The following is a 20,049-nucleotide window of genomic DNA, read 5'->3' on the forward strand; positions in this document are numbered from 1 at the left end:
TGGTCACTTCTCCCCTGACTGCTCAGTTTGGCTGGGCGGCCACTTCTAGGAAGAGTCTTGGTGCTTCCAAACTTCTTCCATTTAAGAATGATGGAGATCACTGTGTTCTTGGGGACCTTCAATGCTGAAGAAATATTTTGGTACCCTTCCCCAGATCTGTACCGACACAATCCTGTCTCGGAACTCTACGGACAATTCCGTCGACCTCATGGCTTGGTTTTTGCTCTGACCTGCACTGTCAACTGTCGGACTTTATATAGACAGGTGTGTGCCTTTCCAAATCTTGTCAAATCAACTGAATTTACCACAGGTGGGCTCCAATCAAGTTGTAGAAACATCACAAGGATGATCAATGGAAACAGGATGCACCTGAGCTCAATTTCGAGTCTCTTAGCAAAGGGTCTGAACACTTATTTGTATTTATTTTTATTTAACCTTTATTTAACTAGGCAAGTCAGTTAATTAAGAACAAATTCTTGTTTACAATGACAGCCTACCCAGGCAAAACCCGGACAACACTGGCCCAATTGTGAGCTACCCTATGGGACTCCCAATCACAGCCAGATGTGATTCAGCCTGGATTCGAACCAGGGACTGTAGTGTCGCCTCTTTCACTGAGATGCAGTGACTTAGACCACTGCGCCTCTCGGGAGCCCATGTAAATGTAAATAAGGTATTTCAGTTTTTCATTTTTCACTTTGTCCTCATGGGGTTATTATGTGTAGCTTGATGAGGAAATGTAACATTTTAAAATAAGGTTGTAACGTAACAACATTTTGAAAAAGGGAAGGGGTCTGAATACTTTCCCGAATGCACTGTATATGAGGTCACTCTATCGACTGATTCCCCATTTTGGGGATTGTGCAGTTTTATTCCTTCTAAAAATCACTTTCCATCTCTTTTGTGTTCTTAATGTTAATTTCAAGAGAGTTATTTGTGCACCAGTGGATGAATTTTGCAGTTTCTCTGTCAAAACTTTCAAGAGATGCTTGGTCTGGATGGAGGAAACCCACAACAGCGGTCTCATCTACATATTGAAAGAATTTGTGGCCTGGGTCAGAGGCTTGACAATCGTTAGTATACAGCGTGTACAGGATTGGTGAAAGCATGCAACCTTGAGGGGCTCCCGTATTCATCGTTCTAGACGTGAAGATGGTGGAGGTAATCTTTACTTGATGGGTACCATTCACAAGGAAACTGTTGATCCACTTAATCAGTAGAGTGTTGACACCCAAATTCACCAGCTTGACAACAAGTAGTTGGGGTTGGATGTTATTTAACTCGCTGGTTGGTTCCAGTTTTCCTCAATCAGGCTCTGACAGAGTTTGCAGCGAGTCTGCGCGCCAGTTGTTTCTGTGTTTGTTTGCGATCAGACCAGTCAGAGAACAACCTTTATGACTGATGTCTAGTGTGAAATATGTTTATTGTTCAAATAATTTTATCTCACGTCTGTCCATTTAGGTCAGTTAGCACAATTCGATCAGAATCTTGGAATCTTTACCTCGGAACACGGAAGGCATTTCGGCTCCTGTGATGGTTTGGATGATTGTGGGCACCGAGCCCGGAATCTTGGCATTGCCAAGGTAATTAACGCTCCTTCTGGCAAAACCAATTACGCCGTCTGATCTGGAGAGTGACTCGGCAATGACATGAGTGACACACAATTAGTTAAAAAGAGTCGCACATCAAACACATCAAACAATTTTCTCAGATGCAGGTTACAAAAGATTTCATATGAAAGGAATAGAATATCAGTCAACATATTGTAAAAGACTACTAGAATTGAAATACAACACAGATTGTTAATCAAATATCTTAGAGTAATACAGTTCAAATCAAAAGATATCTTCAGTTTATATTTTATTAGAAATAAAATCACGGATCACGCTCCACAGTATCTCCACCCTCACCTCTTTAGAACTCCTCCTATTTCTTATCTCTACCTTATCCAACCACTCCTCTCCCCGCCCTCTCCTAACCACTCTGTCGCCCCATCCTCTTTCTAGTTTCTCATATTCCAATAATATCTCTTTCTTATCCAACCTCCACCCCTCTCTCCCCCTCTCCTTCCCTCTCTTCCTCCTCTTCCCCCCTTCATCACCTGTCAGCCCTCTCATTCTCAAGGTGACTCTGAGCATCTGTGGTAGTTTACGACACGTGAGCACATTTTTTCAGACCACCATTCTCCTCATGTGTGTGTGTGTCCTTATGCCCATGTGTTCATATGTCCGTGTGTCCGTATTTCCGTACGTGTGTGTGCGTGCGTGTGTGTGTGTGTGCGTGTGTGTGTGAGTATGTGTGTGTGTGTGTTCGGTCTGAGAGATTTATCCTTTTTCAAGGTCATATGGTTTTGTGAGACACTGTTTATGTGTGTGTGTCCATGAGAATGTGAATAATTACTACGTCTTCCACTCCTCCCTCTCCCTTCCTCCCTATCCCTTCTTCCCTCTCCCCTCCTTCCTCTCCCCTCCTCCCTCACTCTCCCTTCCTCCCTCCCTCCCTCCCTCTCCCCTCCTTCCTCTCCCCTCCCTCTCCCTGCCTCCCTCTCCCTTCTTCCCTCTCCCCTCCTCCCTATCCCCTCCTCCCTCTCTCTCTCCCTTCCTCCCCCACCTCGCTCCCGACTCCCCCGTCTCCCCTCTGTCCTGTGTCCTGAATATTAAAACCTCATCTGGACACAGGCACCCCATTTACTGGTAAATATGTATCACCCCCCCTCTCTCTCCTCCTCTTCTCTCTCTCTCACACACACTGTGTGTGTCTTGCGTCCTCCACATATGTTTTTATGTGCACCAATTGAACCATTCATCAATTGGCAACACAGCTCTGCCTCTACATCAGATCTCCCATTGAAGAACACACACACACATGTCCCCCCTCCCACACACACACACACGCACGGATCTATCTTTATGAAAGTGAAATGAGTCTAGTGTCGGAGTGTTCAGTGGTGTGTTTCCTCTTTAGTCAGTTGACCATCAAAACTACACAACAAGCCCAATTACCTGCTCTCTCTATGACAGACCATGGATCAGATGAATCAGTAGGGAGATAACTGGTTAGATGATTAGATCTGAGTTATCTGTGCTATTGCCCACACTGTACTAACAAAGCAGAGCCCTTAATGGACAATCTTGAAAAGTTGCAATTTACCTGAATAGAGTCTTACATCTATCTCCAAACAATGAAGCACTGAAGGTTTAACTACTATGTGATTTGTATGTTTTCCACCTGTCAGCCACCTTTTGCTGTGGGAGGAAAGGGAGACATGGGAGACATGGAAGAACACTTAAGTAGCTGTTTCGGTGCATAAAGAGTCACTTGCTTTGCGAAAATCATGTTCCTTATCAACGCACAGAGTGTGTTCATATGGACTGATCTTCCCTCATGTAGTCTCATTTAACCCAGAACTAAACTCTTGCATAATTGGTCAGGTGCTCAATTAAGTTCTGGGTCCATACATTTCCCTCTCTCTTTCACTCTCTCTCTCTCTCTGTGTAGGAAGGAGTTTATGAATATATTGTTACAGGTCATATTGATCCATCAGCACTATGAACAGTGGTACAGACAGGAGTATCTGCATAAGTATAACCAGTGGTTAATTAATACAACCAGCATCACTCAGTGCCACGCTGCTTATTCTCAGCCTGGAAAAACATTCGTGTTCACTGTCTGAGAAGAATATACAGTGCCTTGCAAAAGTATTCATCCTCCTTGGCGTTTTTCCTATTTTGTTGCATTACAACCTGTAATGGATTTTTATTTGGATTTCATGTAATGGACATACACAAAATAGTCCAAAATGGTAAAGTGAAATGAAAAAAATGAAATGTTTCCAAAAATTAAAAATAATTAAAAATGGAAAAGTGGTGAGTGCATATGTATTCACCCCCTTTGCTATGAAGCCCCTAAATAAGATCTGGTGCAACCAGTTACCTTCAGAAGTCACAAAATTTGTTAACTAAAGTCCACCTGCGTGCAATCTGTGTCACATGATCTATCACATGATCTCAGTATATATACACCTGTTCTGAAAGGCCCAAGAGTCTGCAACACCACTAAGCAACAGGCACCACCAAGCAAGCGGCACCATGAAGAACAATGAGCTCTCCAAACAGGTCAGGTAAAAGTTGTGGAGAACTACAGATCAGGGTTGGGTTATAAAAATACATTTGAAACTTTGAACATCCCACGGAGCACCATTAAATCCATTATTAAAAAATGGAAAGAATATGGCACCACAACAAACCTGCCAAGCGAGGGCCCCCCACCAAAACTCACAGACCAGGCAAGGAGGGCATTAATCAGAGGCAACAAAGAGACCAAAGATAACCCTGAAGGAGCTGCAAAGCTCCACAGCGGAGATTGGAGTATCTGTCCATAGGACCACTTTAAGCCGTATACATTTGATGTTTGCCAAAAGGCATGTGGGAGACTCCCCAAACATATGGAAGAAGGTACTCTGGCCATATGAGACTAAAATTGAGCTTTTTAGCAATCAAGGAAAACGCTATGTCTGGCGCAAACCCAACACCTCTCATCACCCCGAGAACACCATTCCCACAGTGAAGCATGATGTTTTTCATCGGCAGGGACTGGGAAAATGGTCAGAATTGAAGAAATGATGGATGGAGCTAAATACAGTGAAATTCTTGAGGGAAACCTGTTTCAGTGTTCCAGAGATTTGAGACTGGAATGGAGGCTCACCTTCCAGCAGGACAATGACCCTAAGCATACTGCTAAAGCAACAATCAAGTGGTTTAAGGGGAAACATGTAATGTCTTGGAATGGCCTGGTCAAAGCCCAGACCTCAATCCAACTGAGAATCTGTGGTATGACTTAAAGACTGCTGTACACCAGCGGAACTCATCCAATTTGAAATGGCTGGAGCAGTTTTGGCTTGAGGAATGTACCAAGCTTATAAACTCAGCAAAAAAAGAAACGTCCCTTTTTCAGGACCCTGTCTTTGTCACGACATCCACCGAGGGTGGCTGCTCTCCCTGTTCGGGCAGTGCTCGTCGTCGCCGGCCTACTAGCTGCCACCAATTCCATTTTCCTTTTTCGTTTAGCACTGTCTGGTTTGTCACACCTGTGTCTTGTTGTATCTGATTCGGTGGGTTTATATTTCCCCACTGCAGGTTAGGCTGTGTGCGGGATTGTTACTAATTAGTACGGTAAGGGGTGCGTCCCTGCACCATGGGATTTTGTTTCGTTTTGTGCGGTATGTGTTTTACCGTGGACATTTATGTTCGCTAGTATATCAGAGTCCAGATTTCTCCTCTGTGTGAACTTAATTCCTATCCCTGTGGGTGGATGCTACATTTCGTGCGGTTATTTTTGTGTTTGTGCTGTGCCTTTGGGACCGCCTGTATTAAAGCACTTGATTCCCTGGAACCCATCTACTCTCCTGCTCCTGATTCCACACACACCCCCCTCTTGCAAGAGGCTTGCTACAGAATCCCGCACCAATTCATGGAGTCAGCAGGAGCTGATGCGCCCTCCACGTCCATGGAGGAGCGCGTGCTGCATCACACCACCGTCCTCCACCGTCTCGGGACAGCCATGGATCAGGTGATGGCAACGATGGAGAGATGGGAGAGGTGTGGTCTGCCTACCCCTGCACCCACCGTGTACCACCCTACACCATCACCTGTGCCGGCACCATCCGGGCCCAGCGGTATTCAGATCGCGCTCCCGACGGAGTACGATGGGACGGCTGCAAGGGTTTTCTGCTCCAGCTGGAGCTGTACCTGGCAACCGTTCACCCAGCTCTTTCGGGAGAGAAGAGCGTGAGCGCCCTTGACTCCTGCCTGTCAGGTAAAGCTCTGGAGTGAGCCAACACGGTCTGGGAGGGACCAGACTCGGCGAGGGACGACTACCCAGAGTTCACGGGTGAGCATCTGTTCCATCTGCGGCAGGAGACCAGGAGCGCTCAAGACTTCGCGCTGGAGTTTCGGACCTTGGTCGCTGGCTCGGGGTGGAACGACAGGGCCCTGATTGACCACTATAGGCATAGCCTACGTGAGGACGTCCGCAGGGAGCTAGCCTGCAGAGACGCTACCCTCACCCTGGACCAGCTAGTGGACATATCCATCAGGTTGGATAACCTGCTGGCTACCCGCGGGCGTCCGGATAGGGTCCTGTTGGTTCCACCCCCCAGCACCTCTGCTCCAACCCCCATGGAGTTAGGAGGTGCTGCAGCGAGGGCGACCGGAGGAGGAGCCTCCTTCTGCACCGGATGTGGTCGGAGAGGGCACACTGCCGACCGGTGTTGGAGGGGCTTGTCTGGGAATCGAGATGGCCAGCAGAGCACTGTTCGGACACCTCAGGTGAGTCAGCACCAGGCTCACCCAGAGCCCCCTGTTGGTCACATGTATGTTTTGATTTCTTTCCCTGAGTTTTCTCCTCATTCCCAGCATAAGGCGCTAGTCGATTCAGGCGCAGCAGGGAATTTATGGATCGGGGTTTCGCACAGAGGTTAGGGATTCCCCAAGTTCCGCTGGACAAACCTTTTCAGGTGCACTCCCTAGATAGTCGACCGTTAGGGTCAGGGGTGGTCAGGGAGTCCACGGCTCCACTGGACATGGTTACGCGGGGGATCATGAGGAAAGAATTTGTTTAATCCTCATTGATTCTCCAGCGTTTCCGGTGGTGCTGGGGATTCCTTGGATGGCTTTTCACAATCCTACCATTTCGTGGCAACAGAGGGCTCTAAAGGGGTGGTCAGAGGAGTGCTCAGGCAGGTGTGTGGGAGTTTCCATCGGTGCAACGATGGTGGAGAGTCCAGACCAAGTCCCCACCGTGCACATTCCCCCCCGAGTATGCCGATTTGGCTATCGCCTTCTGTAAGAAGAGGGCGACCAAATTATCACTTCATCAACGAGGGGATTGTGTGATAACCCTCCAGGTAGACGCCGCACCCCCCAGGAGTCACGTGTATCCCCTGTCACAGGAGGAGACGGTGGCTATGGAAAGATATTTCTTTGAATCTCTGAGGCAGGGGTACATTCGGCCCTCCATGTCACCTGCCTCCGCGAGTTTCTTTTTTGTGAAGAAGAAAGGAGGAGGGTTGCGTCCGTGCATTGACTATAGAGGTCTAAATTTGATTACGGTGGGGTACAGTTACCCACTACCTCTCATCGCTACGGTGACGGAGTTTTTCCACGGAGCACGCTTTTTCACAAAATTGGATCTCAGGAGCGCGTATAACTTGGTGCGGATCCGGGCAGGAGATGAGTGGAAGACAGCATTTAGTACCACATCCGGCCATTATGAGTACCTCGTCATGCCATATGGGTTGAAGAATGCTCCAGCCGTCTTCCAATCCTTTGTAGACGAGATTCTCAGGGATCTGCACGGGCAGGGTGTGGTGGCTTATATCGATGACATCCTGATATATTCCGCTACGCGCGCCGTGCATCTGTCTCTGGTGCGCAAAGTGCTTGGGCGGCTGTTGGAGCATGACCTATATGTCAAGGCTGAGAAATGCGTGTTCTTCAAACAGTCCGTCTCCTTCCTGGGGTATCGCATTTCCACCTCAGGGGTGAAAATGGAGTGTGACCGCATTTCAGCCGTGCGTAATTGGCCAACTCCCACCACGGTGAAGGAGGTGCAGCGGTTTTTTGGGTTTGCAAATTACTACCGGAGGTTTATCCGGGGTTTTGGGCAGGTGGCTGCTCCCATTACCTCACTGCTGAGGGAGGGCCGGTGCGTCTGCGGTGGTCGGCTGAGGCAGACAGAGCTTTTGATCGCTTGAAGTCGCTGTTCACCGAGGCTCCCTTATTGGCTCATCCGGATCCCTCTTTGGCATTCATACTGGTGGTGGACGCGTCCGAGGCTGGGGTAGGACAGCTCACAGCACTCGGGCACGCCACTGAAGCTCCGCCCCTGCACTTTCTTTTCGAGGAAGCTCAGCCTGGCGGAGCAAAACTATGACGTGGGGGATCGGGAGCTGCTAGCGGTCGTAAAAGCACTGAAAGTGTGGAGACATTGGCTCGAGGGGGCTAAACACCCTTTCCTCATCTGGACTGACCACCATAATCTGGAGCACATCCGGGCAGCGAGGAGACTGAACCTTCGTCAGGCAAGGTGAGCCATGTATTTCACCAGATTTAGATTTACCATCTCGTATAGACCAGGTTCCCAGAACACTAAGGCGGACGCACTGTCCCGTCTGTATGATACGGAGGAACGGCCCATCGATCACACCCCCATACTTCCGGCCTCTTATCTGGTGGCGCCGGTGGTGTGGGAGGTGGATGCGGACATCGAGCGGGCATGTCGTTCGGAGCCTACTCCGCCTCAGTGTCTGGCAGGAAGGAGGTATGTCCCGCTTGGTGTCCACGATAGATTAATTCGGTGAGCGCATACGTTACCTGCCTCTGGTCACCCAGGCATAGATAGCATGGTGCGAAGCCTTAGGGGGAAGTACTGGTGGCCCACGCTAGCTAAGGACGTGAGGTTTTACGTCTCCTCCTGTTTGGTGTGCGCTCAGAGCAAGGCTCCTAGACACCTGCCAAGAGGGAAGTTACAACCCCTCCCCGTTCCACAGCGGCCTTGGACACACTTAAATGTTTGTGCTGTGTCTTTGGGACCGCCTGTATTAAAGCATTTTATTCCCTGGAACCCATCTGCTCTCCTGCTCCTGATTCCACACACACACCCCTCTCGCAAGAGGCTTGTTACAGTCTTTCAAAGATAATTCGTAAAAATCTAAATAACTTCACAGATCTTCATTGTAAAGGGTTTAAACACTATTTCCCATGCTTGTTCAATGAACCATAAACAATTAATGAACATGCACCAGTGGAACGGTCGTTAAGACACTAACAGTGTACAGACAGTAGGCAATTAAGGTCACAGTTATGAAAACTTAGGACACTAAAGAGGCCTTTCTACTGACTCTGAAAAACACCAAAAGAAAGATGCCCAGGGTCCCTGCTCATCTGCGTGAATGTGCCTTAGGTAAGCCCCATGGAGGCATGAGGACTGCAGATGTGGCCAGGGCAATAAATTGCAATGTCCCTACTGTGAGACGCCTAATAGAGGACTACAGGGAGACAGGACGGACAGCTGATCGTCCTCGCAGTGGCAGACCACGTGTAACAACACCTGCACAGGATTGGTACATCCAAACATCACACCTGCGGGACAGGTACAGGATGGCAACAACAACTGCCCGAGTTACACCAGGAATACACAATCCCTCCATCAGTGCTCAGAATGTCCGCAATAGGCTGAGAGAGGCTGGACTGAGGGCTTGTAGGCCTGTTGTAAGGCAGGTCCTCACCAGACATCACCGGCAACAATGTCGCCTATGGGCACAAACCCACCGTCGCTGGACCAGACAGGACTGGCAAAAAGTGCTCTTCTCTGACGAGTCGCGGTTTTGTCTCACCAGGAGTGATGGTCGGATTCACGTATATCGTCGAAGGAATGAGCGTTACACCGAAGTCTGTACTCTGGAGCGGGGTCGATTTGGAGGTGGAGGGTCCGTCATGGTCTGGGGCGGTGTGTCACAGCATCATCGGACTGAGCTTGTTGTTATTGCAGGCAATCTCAACACTGTGCATTACAGGGAAGACATCCTCCTCCCTCATGTGGTACCCTTCCGGCAGGCTCATCCTGACATGATCCTCCAGCATGACAATGCCACCAGCCATACTGCTCATTCTGTGTGTGATTTCCTGCAAGACAGGAATGTCAGTGTCCTGCCATGGCCAGCGAAGAGCCCAGATCTCAATCCCATTGAGCACGTCTGGGACTTGTTGGATCGGAGGGTGAGGGCTAGGGCCATTCCCCCCAGAAATGTCCGGGAACCTGCAGGTGCCTTGATGGAGGAATGGGGTAACATCTCACAGCAAGAACTGGCAAATCTGGTGCAGTCCATGAGGAGGAGATGCACTGCAGTACTTAATTCAGCTGGTGGCCACACCAGATACTGACTGTTACTTTTTTTGACCCCCCCCCCCCCCTTTGTTCACGGACACATTATTCCATTTCTGTTAGTCACCTTGTCTGTGGAACTTGTTCAGTTTATGTCTCAGTTGTTGAATCTTATGTTCATACAAATATTTACACATGTTAAATAAACACAGTTGACAGTGAGAGGACGTTTCTTTTTTTGCTGAGTTTAGAGACATACCCCAAGGGACTTGCAACTGCAATTGCTGCAAAAGATGGCTCCACAAAGTATTCACTTTGGGGGGGTGAATAGTTATGCACGCTCAAGTTTTCCGTTTTTTTTTACTTATTTCTTGTTTATTTCACAATAAAAAATATTTTGCATCTTCAAAGTGGTAGGCATGTTGTGTAAATCAAATGATACAAAAAATATATTTTAATTCCAGGTTGTAAGGCAACAAAATGGGAAAAATGCAAAGGGGGGTGAATACCTTCGCAAGCCACTGCAGCATTGTCTCTATACCTCCCCTGAGGTCCTGTCTCTCTCTCTCTCTCTTTCTCCCTCTTTCCCCCCTCTCTCTGTCTCTCTCTCCCCTATCTCTCTCTCTCCCCTCCCTCCCCTCTCTCTCTCTCTCAATTCATCGCAGTGCTAGAGGCGTCACTACAGACTCGGGTTTGATCCCGGGCTGTATCACAAACGGCCGTGATTGGGAGTCCCATAGGGCGGTGCACAATTGGCCCAGCATCGTCCGTGTTAGGGGAGGGTTTGAATGGGGTGGCTTTACAAGTAGGTCGTCATTGTAAATAATAATTTGTTCTTAACTGACTTGCATAGTTAAATAAAGGTCAATTAAAATAAATACAAATACAGTTGAAGTCGGAAGTTTACATACACTTAGGTTGGAGTCATTAAAACTCGTTTTTCAACCAATCCACAAATTTCTTGTTAGGACATCTACTTTGTGCATGACACAAGTCATTTTTCCAACAATTGTTTACAGACAGATTATTTCACTTATAATTCTGTAAGGGTGCGTGCTGGTGGCAGGGAAGTCAGGCGCAAGAGATCGAACTTGGTATAAAACGGAGCAGTTTAATAAGTGCTCAAAAACTCATAAAACCAAAATATACAAAATAATACAAGTGGGTACAAAACCCGTCACACACCAGAACATATCTTGCACATAGCATACAAACAAACAATCACCGACAAGGACAATGAGGGGGAACAGAGGGTTAAATACACAACATGTATGGGATTGGAACCAGGTGTGATAAAAGACAAGACAAAACCAAAGAAAAATGAAAAGAGGATCAGCGATGGCTAGAAGGTCAGCGACTTCGACCGCCGAACGCCGCCCGAACAAGGAGAGGACCAACTTCGGCCCCCTAGGAGCCTAACACTGGGCGCACACCGAGCAGGAGGAAATATAAACCCTCACGTTCTTAGTCAAGGTAGGCCACCAGTACCTCCCGCTCAAACAGCGCACTGTCCGACCGATCCCAGGATGACCAGAGGAGGGCGACGTGTGGGCCCAATAGATCAACCGGTCACGGACAGCAGACGGAACGTACAGATGCCCATTGGGACACTGGACAGGAGCGGGCTCTGCATGTAACACCTGCTCAATGTCCGTGTCCAGCTCCCACACTACCGGCGCCACCAGGCAGGAGGCGGGGAGTATGGGAGTGGGATCCAGGGGCCGCTCCTCTGTGTCATACAGCCGGAACAATGCGTCTGCCTTCGCATTCTGGGAGCCTGGTCTGTAAGAAAGGGTAAACACAAAATGGGTGAAAAACATGGCCCACCTTGCCTGGCGAGGGTTCAGTCTCCTCGCTGCCCGGATGTACTCCAGATTGCGGTGGTCAGTCCAGATGAGAAAAGGGTGTCTAGCCCCCTCAAGCCAATATCTCCACACCTTCAAGGCCTTGACAACAGCCAACAACTCCTGGTCCCACACATCATAGTTTCGCTCTGCTGGGCTGAGCTTCTTCGATAAGAAGGCACAGGGACGGAGCTTCGGCGGCGTACCCGAGCGCTGAGAGAGCACAGCTCCTATCCCAGCCTCGGATGCGTCCACCTCCACTATGAACGCCAAAGAGGGATCCGGATGGGCCAGCACAGGAGCCGAGGTAAACAGAGCCCTCAGGTGACTAAAAGCCCTCTCCGCCTCAGCTGTCCACTGCAAGCACACCGGGCCCCCCTTCAGTAGTGAGGTAATGGGAGCTGCTACCTGACCAAAACCCCGGATAAACCTCCGGTAGTAGTTGGCAAACCCTAAGAACCGCTGCACCTCCTTTACCGTGGTGGGAGTCGGCCAATTACGCGTGGCTGCAATACGGTCACTCTCCATCTCCACCCCTGAGGTGGAAATGCGATACCCTAGGAAGGAGACGGACTGTTGGAAGAACAGGCATTTCTCAGCCTTGATGTACAGTTCATGCTCCAACAGGCGACCAAGCACTCTGCGCACCAGGGACACATGCTCGGCGCATGTAGCGGAGTATATCAAAATGTAATCAATATACACCACTACAACCTGCCCGTGCAGGTCCCTGAAAATCTTGTCTACAAAGGCTTGGAAGACTGATGGCGCATTCATCAACCCGTACGGCATGACGAGGTACTCATAGTGCCCAGAGGTGGTACTGAAAGCCGTCTTCCACTCGTCTCCCTTTTGCATACGCACCAGGTTGTAAGCTCTCCTGAGATCTAATTTGGTGAAGAAGTGCGCCCCGTGCATTGACTCTATCACTGTGGCTATGAGCAGTAGCGGGTAACTATACCTCACAGTGATCTGATTCAGACCCCAGTAGTCAATACACGGGCGCAGACCTCCCACCTTCTTCTTCACAAAAAACAAACTCGAGGAGGTGGGTGAAGTGGAGGACTGGATGTACCCCTGACGCAGGGATTCAGAGACATATGTTTCCATAGCCTCCGTCTCCGCCTGTGAGAGGGGATACACGTGACTCCTGGGAAGTGCAGCGTCTACCAGGAGATCTATCGCACAATCGCCCCGTCGATGAGGTGGTAATTGAGTCGCCTCCTTTTTGGAGAAGGCGAGAGCCAAATCGGCATATTCAGGGGGAATGCGCACGGTGGAGACCTGGTCTGGACTCTCCACCGTAGTAGCATCAACGGAAACCCCTAAAGACCTACCTGAGCACTCTCGCGACCACCCAGGGTAGGCCCAGCACCACGGGAAATGCAGGAGAGTCAATAAGGAAGAGACTAATTCTCTCCGTATGACCCCCCTGCATCACCATGCCCAAAGGAGCGGTGACCTCCCTAATCCACCCTGACCCTAATGGTCGACTATCTAAGGCGTGAACGGGGAAAGGCACATCCACAGGAACGATGGGGATCCCTAAACTATGGGCTAAAGCTCTGTCAATAAAATTCGGGTAACACTCAGGGAAAGTGAAAAACACAAACATATGTGCAACAGAGGGCTTTGGGTGAGAATGGTGCCAGCTCACCTGGGGTGACACCAGAGAGCCCTGCCTGCTGCCTTGATCCCCAGAGGAACCAACCCGGCACCGACCGGCAGTGTGACCTCTGCGGCCACAGATGGTGCACGAGCGGGAAACCCCTCCGGTCTCCCTGCGCACCGCCCCTCCCAGCTCCATGGGTATCGGAGAGTGGGTGCGGGAGGATAGAACCACCGGACCCTGGTCAGAACGTCCGCCGGTAGCCAGCAGGTTGTCCAGCCAGATGGACAAGTCCACCAGCTGGTTGAATGTGAGGGTGGTGTCTCTGCAGGCCAACTCCCGACGGACGTCCTCGCGCAGACTGCAGCGTTAATGGTCGATCAGGGCCCTTTAAACTCCAGGGCGAACTCCTGGGCGCTCCTCGTCTCCTGCCTCAGATGGAAGAGGCGCAGTCGAAGACTGCCCGGAAGCGGCGGGTGAACTCCTCAAACTGGTCCAACGCCGCATCTCCTTCTCTCCACACGGCGTTGGCCCACTCCAGGGCTTTCCCAGTGAGGCACGAGACGAGGGCGGACACCCTCTCACGGCCCGATGGAGCCGGGTGGACGGTGGCCAGGTATACGGTGGACGGTGGCCAGCTCCAGTTGAAGCAGGAACCCCCGGCAGTTCGCAGCCTCTCCGTCGTACTCCCGGGGCAGGGAGAGACGAATCCCACTGGAACCAGGTGGAAAAGGGGCGCTCAGAGAAGACCCCGGTTGTGCTGGTGGAGGTGCTGGAAGAACTCACTGTCTCTCCCAGCGGTCCATAGTCTGGACAACGCGGTCCATAGCGATGCCCAGATGGGGAAGCATTGCTGCGTGCTCCCGGACGCACTCCTCCACCCCTATAACCGGGGTACCTGCTCCTGCTGACTCCATATCAGGTCGGTGATTCTGTAAGGGTGCGTGCTGGTGGCAGGGAAGTCAGGCACAGGAGATCGAACTTGGTATAAAACGGAGCAGTTTAATAAGTGCTCAAAAACTCTGAAAACCAAAATATACAAAATAATACAAGTGGGAACAAAACCCGTCGCACTCCAGAACATATCTTGCACATAGCTTACAAATAAACAATCACCGACAAGGACAATGAGGGGGAATAGAGGGTTAAATACATAACATATAATGAATGGGATTGGAACCAGATGTGATACAAGACAAGACAAAACCAAAGGAAAATGAAAAGAGGATCAGCGATGGCAAGAAGGTCGGCGACTTCGACCGCCGAACGCCGCCCGAACAAGGAAAGGGACCAACTTCGGCGGAAGTAGTGACAAATTCACTGTATCACAATTCCAGTGGGTCAGAAGTTTACATACACTAAGTTGACTGTGCCTTTAAACAGCTTGGGAAATACCAGAAAATGATGTCATGGCTTTAGAAGCTTCTGATAGGCTAATTGACATAATGTGAGTCAATTGGAGGTGTACCTGTGGATGTATTTCAAGGCCAACCTTCAAACTCAGTGCCTCTTCGCTTGACATCATGGGAAAATCAAAAGAAATCAGCCAAGACCTGTTTCATCCTTGGAAGCAATTTCCAAACGCCTTAAGGTATCACGTTCATCTGTACAAACAATAGTACGCAAGTATAAACACCATGGGACCACGCAGCTGCCGTCATACCGCTCAGGAAGGAGACGCTTTCTGTCTCCTAGAGATGAATGTACTTTGGTGCGAAAAGTGCAAATCAATCCCAGAACAACAGCAAAGGACCTTGTGAAAATGCTGGAGGAAACCGGTACAAAAGTATATACACTGCTCAAAAAAATAAAGGGAACACTTAAACAACACAATGTAACTCCAAGTCAATCACACTTCTGTGAAATCAAACTGTCCACTTAGGAAGCAACACTGATTGACAATACATTTCACATGCTGTTGTGCAAATGGAATAGACAACAGGTGGAAATTATAGGCAATTAGCAAGACACCCCCAATAAAGGAGTGGTTCTGCAGGTGGGGACCACAGACCACTTCTCAGTTCCTATGCTTCCTGGCTGATGTTTTGGTCACTTTTGAATGCTAGCGGTGCTTTCACTCTAGTGGTAGCATGAGACGGAGTCTACAACCCACACAAGTGGCTCAGGTAGTGCAGCTCATACAGGATGGCACATCAATGCGAGCTGTGGCAAGAAGGTTTGCTGTGTCTGTCAGCGTAGTGTCCAGAGCATGGAGGCGCTACCAGGAGACAGGCCAGTACATCAGGAGACGTGGAGGAGGCCGTAGGAGGGCAACAACCCAGCAGCAGGACTGCTACCTCTGCCTTTGTGCAAGGAGGAGCAGGAGAAGCACTGCCAGAGCCCTGCAAAATGACCTCCAGCAGGCCACAAATGTGCATGTGTCTGCTCAAACGGTCAGAAACAGACTCCATGAGGGTGGTATGACGGCCCGACGTCCACAGGTGGGGGTTGTGCTTACAGCCCAACACCGTGCAGGACGTTTGGCATTTGCCAGAGAACACCAAGATTGGCAAATTCGCCACTGGCGCCCTGTGCTCTTCACAAATGAAAGCAGGTTCACACTGAGCACGTGACAGACGTGACAGAGTCTGGAGACACCATGGAGAACGTTCTGCTGCCTGCAACATCCTCCAGCATGACCAGTTTGGCGGTGGGTCAGTCATGGTGTGGGGTGGCATTTCTTTGGGGGGCCGCACAGCCCTCCATGTGCTCGCCAGAGGTAGCCTGACTGCCATTAGGTACCGATATGAGATCCTCAGACCCCTTGTGAGACCATATGCTGGTGCGTTGGCCCTGGGTTCCTCCTAATGCAAGACAATGCTAGACCTCATGTGGCTGGAGTGTGTCAGCAGTTCCTGCAAGAGGAAGGCATTGATGCTATGGACTGGCCCGCCCGTTCCCCAGACCTGAATCCAATTGAGCACATCTGGGACATCATGTCTCGCTCCATCCACCAACGCCACGTTGCACCACAGACTGTCCAGGAGTTGGCGGATGCTTTAGTCCAGGTCTGGGAGGAGATCCCTCAGGAGACCATACGCCACCTCATCAGGAGCATGCCCAGGCGTTGTAGGGAGGTCATACAGGCACGTGGAGGCCACACACACTACTGAGCCTCATTTTGACTTGTTTTAAGGACATTACATCAAAGTTGGATCAGCCTGTAGTGTGGTTTTCCACTTTAATTTTGAGTGTGACTCCAAATCCAGACCTCCATGGGTTGATAAATTGGATTTCCATTGATTATTTTTGTGTGATTTTGTTGTCAGCACATTCAACTATGTAAAGAAAAAAGTATTTAATAAGATTATTTCTTTCATTCAGATCTAGGATGTGTTGTTTAAGTGTTCCCTTTATTTTTTTGAGCAGCATATATCCACAGTAAAACGAGTCCTATATCGACATAACCTGAAAGGCCACTCAACAAGGAAGAAATCACAGCTCCAAAACCGCCATAAAAAAGCCAGACTATTGTTTGCATCTGCACATGGGGACAAAAATCATACTTTTTGGAGAATTGTCCTCTGATCTGATGAAACAAAAATAGAACTGTTTGGCCATAATAACCATCATTATGTTTGGAGGAAAAAGGGGGAGGCTTGCAAGCCGAAGAACACCATCCCAACCGGGAAGCATGGGGGTGGCAGCATCATGTTGTGGGGGTGCTTTGCTGCAGGAGGGACTGGTGCACTTCACAAAATAGATGGCATCATGAGGCAGGAAAATTATGTGGATATATTGAAGCAACATCTCAAGACATCAGTCAGGAAGTTAAAGCTTGGTGGCAAATGGGTCTTCCAAATGGACAATGACCCCAAGCATACTTCCAAAGTTGTGGCGAAATGGCTTAAGGACAACAAAGTCAAGGTATTGGAGTGGCCATCACAAAGCCCTGACCTCAATCCTATAGAAAATTTGTGGTCAGAACTGAAAAACCATCTGCCAGCAAGGAGGCCTACAAACCGGATTCAGTTACACCAGCTCTGTCAGGAGAAATGGGCCAAAATTCACCCAACTTATTGTGGGAAGCTTGTGGAAGGCTACCCGAAACATTTGACCCAAGATAAACAATTTAAAAGCAATGCTACCAAGTACTAATTGAGTGTATGTAAACTTCTGACCCACTGGGAATGTGATGAAAGAAATAAAAGCTGAAATAAATAATTCTCTCTACTATTATTCTGACATTTCACATTCTTAAAATAAAGTGGTGATCCTAACTGACCTAAGACAGGGAATTTTTACTAGGATTAAATGTCAGGAATTGTGAAAAACGGAGTTTAAATTATTTGGCTAAGGTGTATGTAAACTTCCGACTTCAACTCTACATTTCAATTCAAGGGGCTTTATTGGCATGGGAAACAAAACAAGTGAAATCGAAAAACAAAAGTAAATATGACACTCACGCAATTTCCAAAATAATAAAGACAATTAAAATGTCATATTATGTTTATATACAGTGTTGTGAGTATGTGCAATTAGTTAAATTAAAAATGGGAAAATAAATAAACATAAATATAGGTTGTATTTACAATGGTGTTTGTTATTCACTGGTTGCCCTTTTCTTGCGGCAACAGGTCACACATTTTGCTGCCGTGATGGCACACTGTGGTATTTCACCCAATAGATATGGTCATACATTTGGCAGGAGGTTAGGAAGTGCAACTCAGTTTCCATCTCATTTTGTGAGCATTGTGCACATAGCCTGTCTTCTCTTGAGAGCCAGGTCTGCCTACAGCAATCTTTCTCAATAGCAAGGCTATGCTCACTGAGTCTGTACATAGTCAAAGCTTTCCTTTTGGGTCAGTCACAGTGGTCAGGTATTCTGCCACTGTTTACTCTCTGTTCAGGGCCAAATAGCATTCTAGTTTGCTCTGTTTTTTTTGTTAATTCATTCCAATGTGTCAAGTAATTATATTTTTGTTCTCTCTCTCTTTCTCTCGCTACCTGTAGTCTTCTAGGACAGTAGGTGTATTCTGAGTCTCTCTCAGACCTTACTGCTGACACAGATTAGTATGGCTAGTGTCCACAATACTTTATATCTTTCCCATGTAAGATATGAACACTACTATGTAAAGGTGTCAATTCAATCTCAATTCACCTTTATTTATTTACCCAGATGAGGCCCGTTCAGATAGCCATCTCTGTAGTTATTACACCTTTCTGAGAGAGAGAGAGAGAGAGAGAGAGAGAGAGAGAGAGAGAGAGAGAGAGAGAGAGAGAGAGAGAGAGAGAGAGAGAGAGAGAGAGAGAGAGAGAGAGAGAGAGGAAGCGGGAGAGATATGGGCACAGAGAGGCAGACAATGCTAGAAAGAAAGAAACATGGGACAGGGCAATAAAGAGTCACAGAGAGAGAGAGAGAGGGGGGGACAGAGAGGCAGACAATGCTAGAAAGAGAAACATGGGACAGGGCAATAAAGAGTCACAGAGAGAGAGAAGGAGAGAGAGACACGGTCACCTTCGTCCAAAAGACTTTTAATTGTTCTTAGTGATTAATTACAATGTGGAAGAAGGTAATACAGATACTAGAATAGCTTTCAATTACCTCCTTTAACTAGCTATCATTATACAGAGAGAGGAGGGAGGGAGGGAGGGAGGGAGGGAGGGAGGGAGGGAGGGAGGGAGGGAGGGAGGGAGGGAGGGAGGGACAAATAGAGAAGGAGAGAGGGGAAATAAAAGGGACTGAGAAAAAGAGAGAGAGAAAGATAATATCAATCATAGTAAATGGCTCACCAAGTCTGTCGGTCAGTTCTGCCATTATAAAAGCCTTAAAAGATGTGCCTGAATAGATATTGGTTATAAAACTCTGTTCTATATATATTGATACATGAATGTAATACTAAGTCAACCAACACCACATTATCTATATATTATCTGTATACTATCTATATATTATCAAAATGTTATCTATATATTATCTGTATATTACCTATATATTATCTGTATATTATCTGTATATTATCTATATATTATCTATATATTATTTGTATGTTATCTGTATATTTTCTATATATTATCTGTATATTATCTGTATATTGTCTGTATATTATCTATATGTTATCTGTATATTACTGTATATATACTCCCTTATCTCACATCATTTGCTCACATTGTATATAGTCTTATTTTTTTCTACTGCATCATTGATTGTATGTTGTTTTACTCCATGTGTAACTCTGTGTTGTTGTATGTTGTCGAACTGCTTTGCTTTATCTTGGCCAGGTCGCAATTGTAAATGAGAACTTGTTCTCAACTTGCCTACCTGGTTAAATAAAGGTGAAATAAATAAATAAATAAATAAATAAAATATTATCTATATATTATCTATATATTACCTATATATTATCTATACGTGATCTATGTATAATCCATATTAAGAATATAGAATATAAATCTGTTGAGAAGCCCTATTAGAATGTGTTTATGTAAATGAATCATTCATCCAATGTGAGTAGGTACAGATCTAGGATCAGCCTACCGTCCCAGAAAACTAGCCTTAACCATAAGGAAGAAACACAAAACTGACCGTAGATCAGCATCGGAGCTAGGATCACTTCTACAGCTGAAACCTTTGTATTACACTGTAGACAGACACTTAACTGTCCGTATTCCTCTTTATTTTGTCATTTTACCTCCTTTTCCTCCCCAATTTAGTGATATTACGATCTTGTCTCATCACTCCAACTCCCCAATGGGCTCGGGGGAAAGTCGAAG

The sequence above is a fragment of the Salmo trutta genome, chromosome 2 (assembly GCF_901001165.1).
Source record: "Salmo trutta chromosome 2, fSalTru1.1, whole genome shotgun sequence".
In the NCBI taxonomy this organism is placed as follows: domain Eukaryota; kingdom Metazoa; phylum Chordata; class Actinopteri; order Salmoniformes; family Salmonidae; genus Salmo; species Salmo trutta.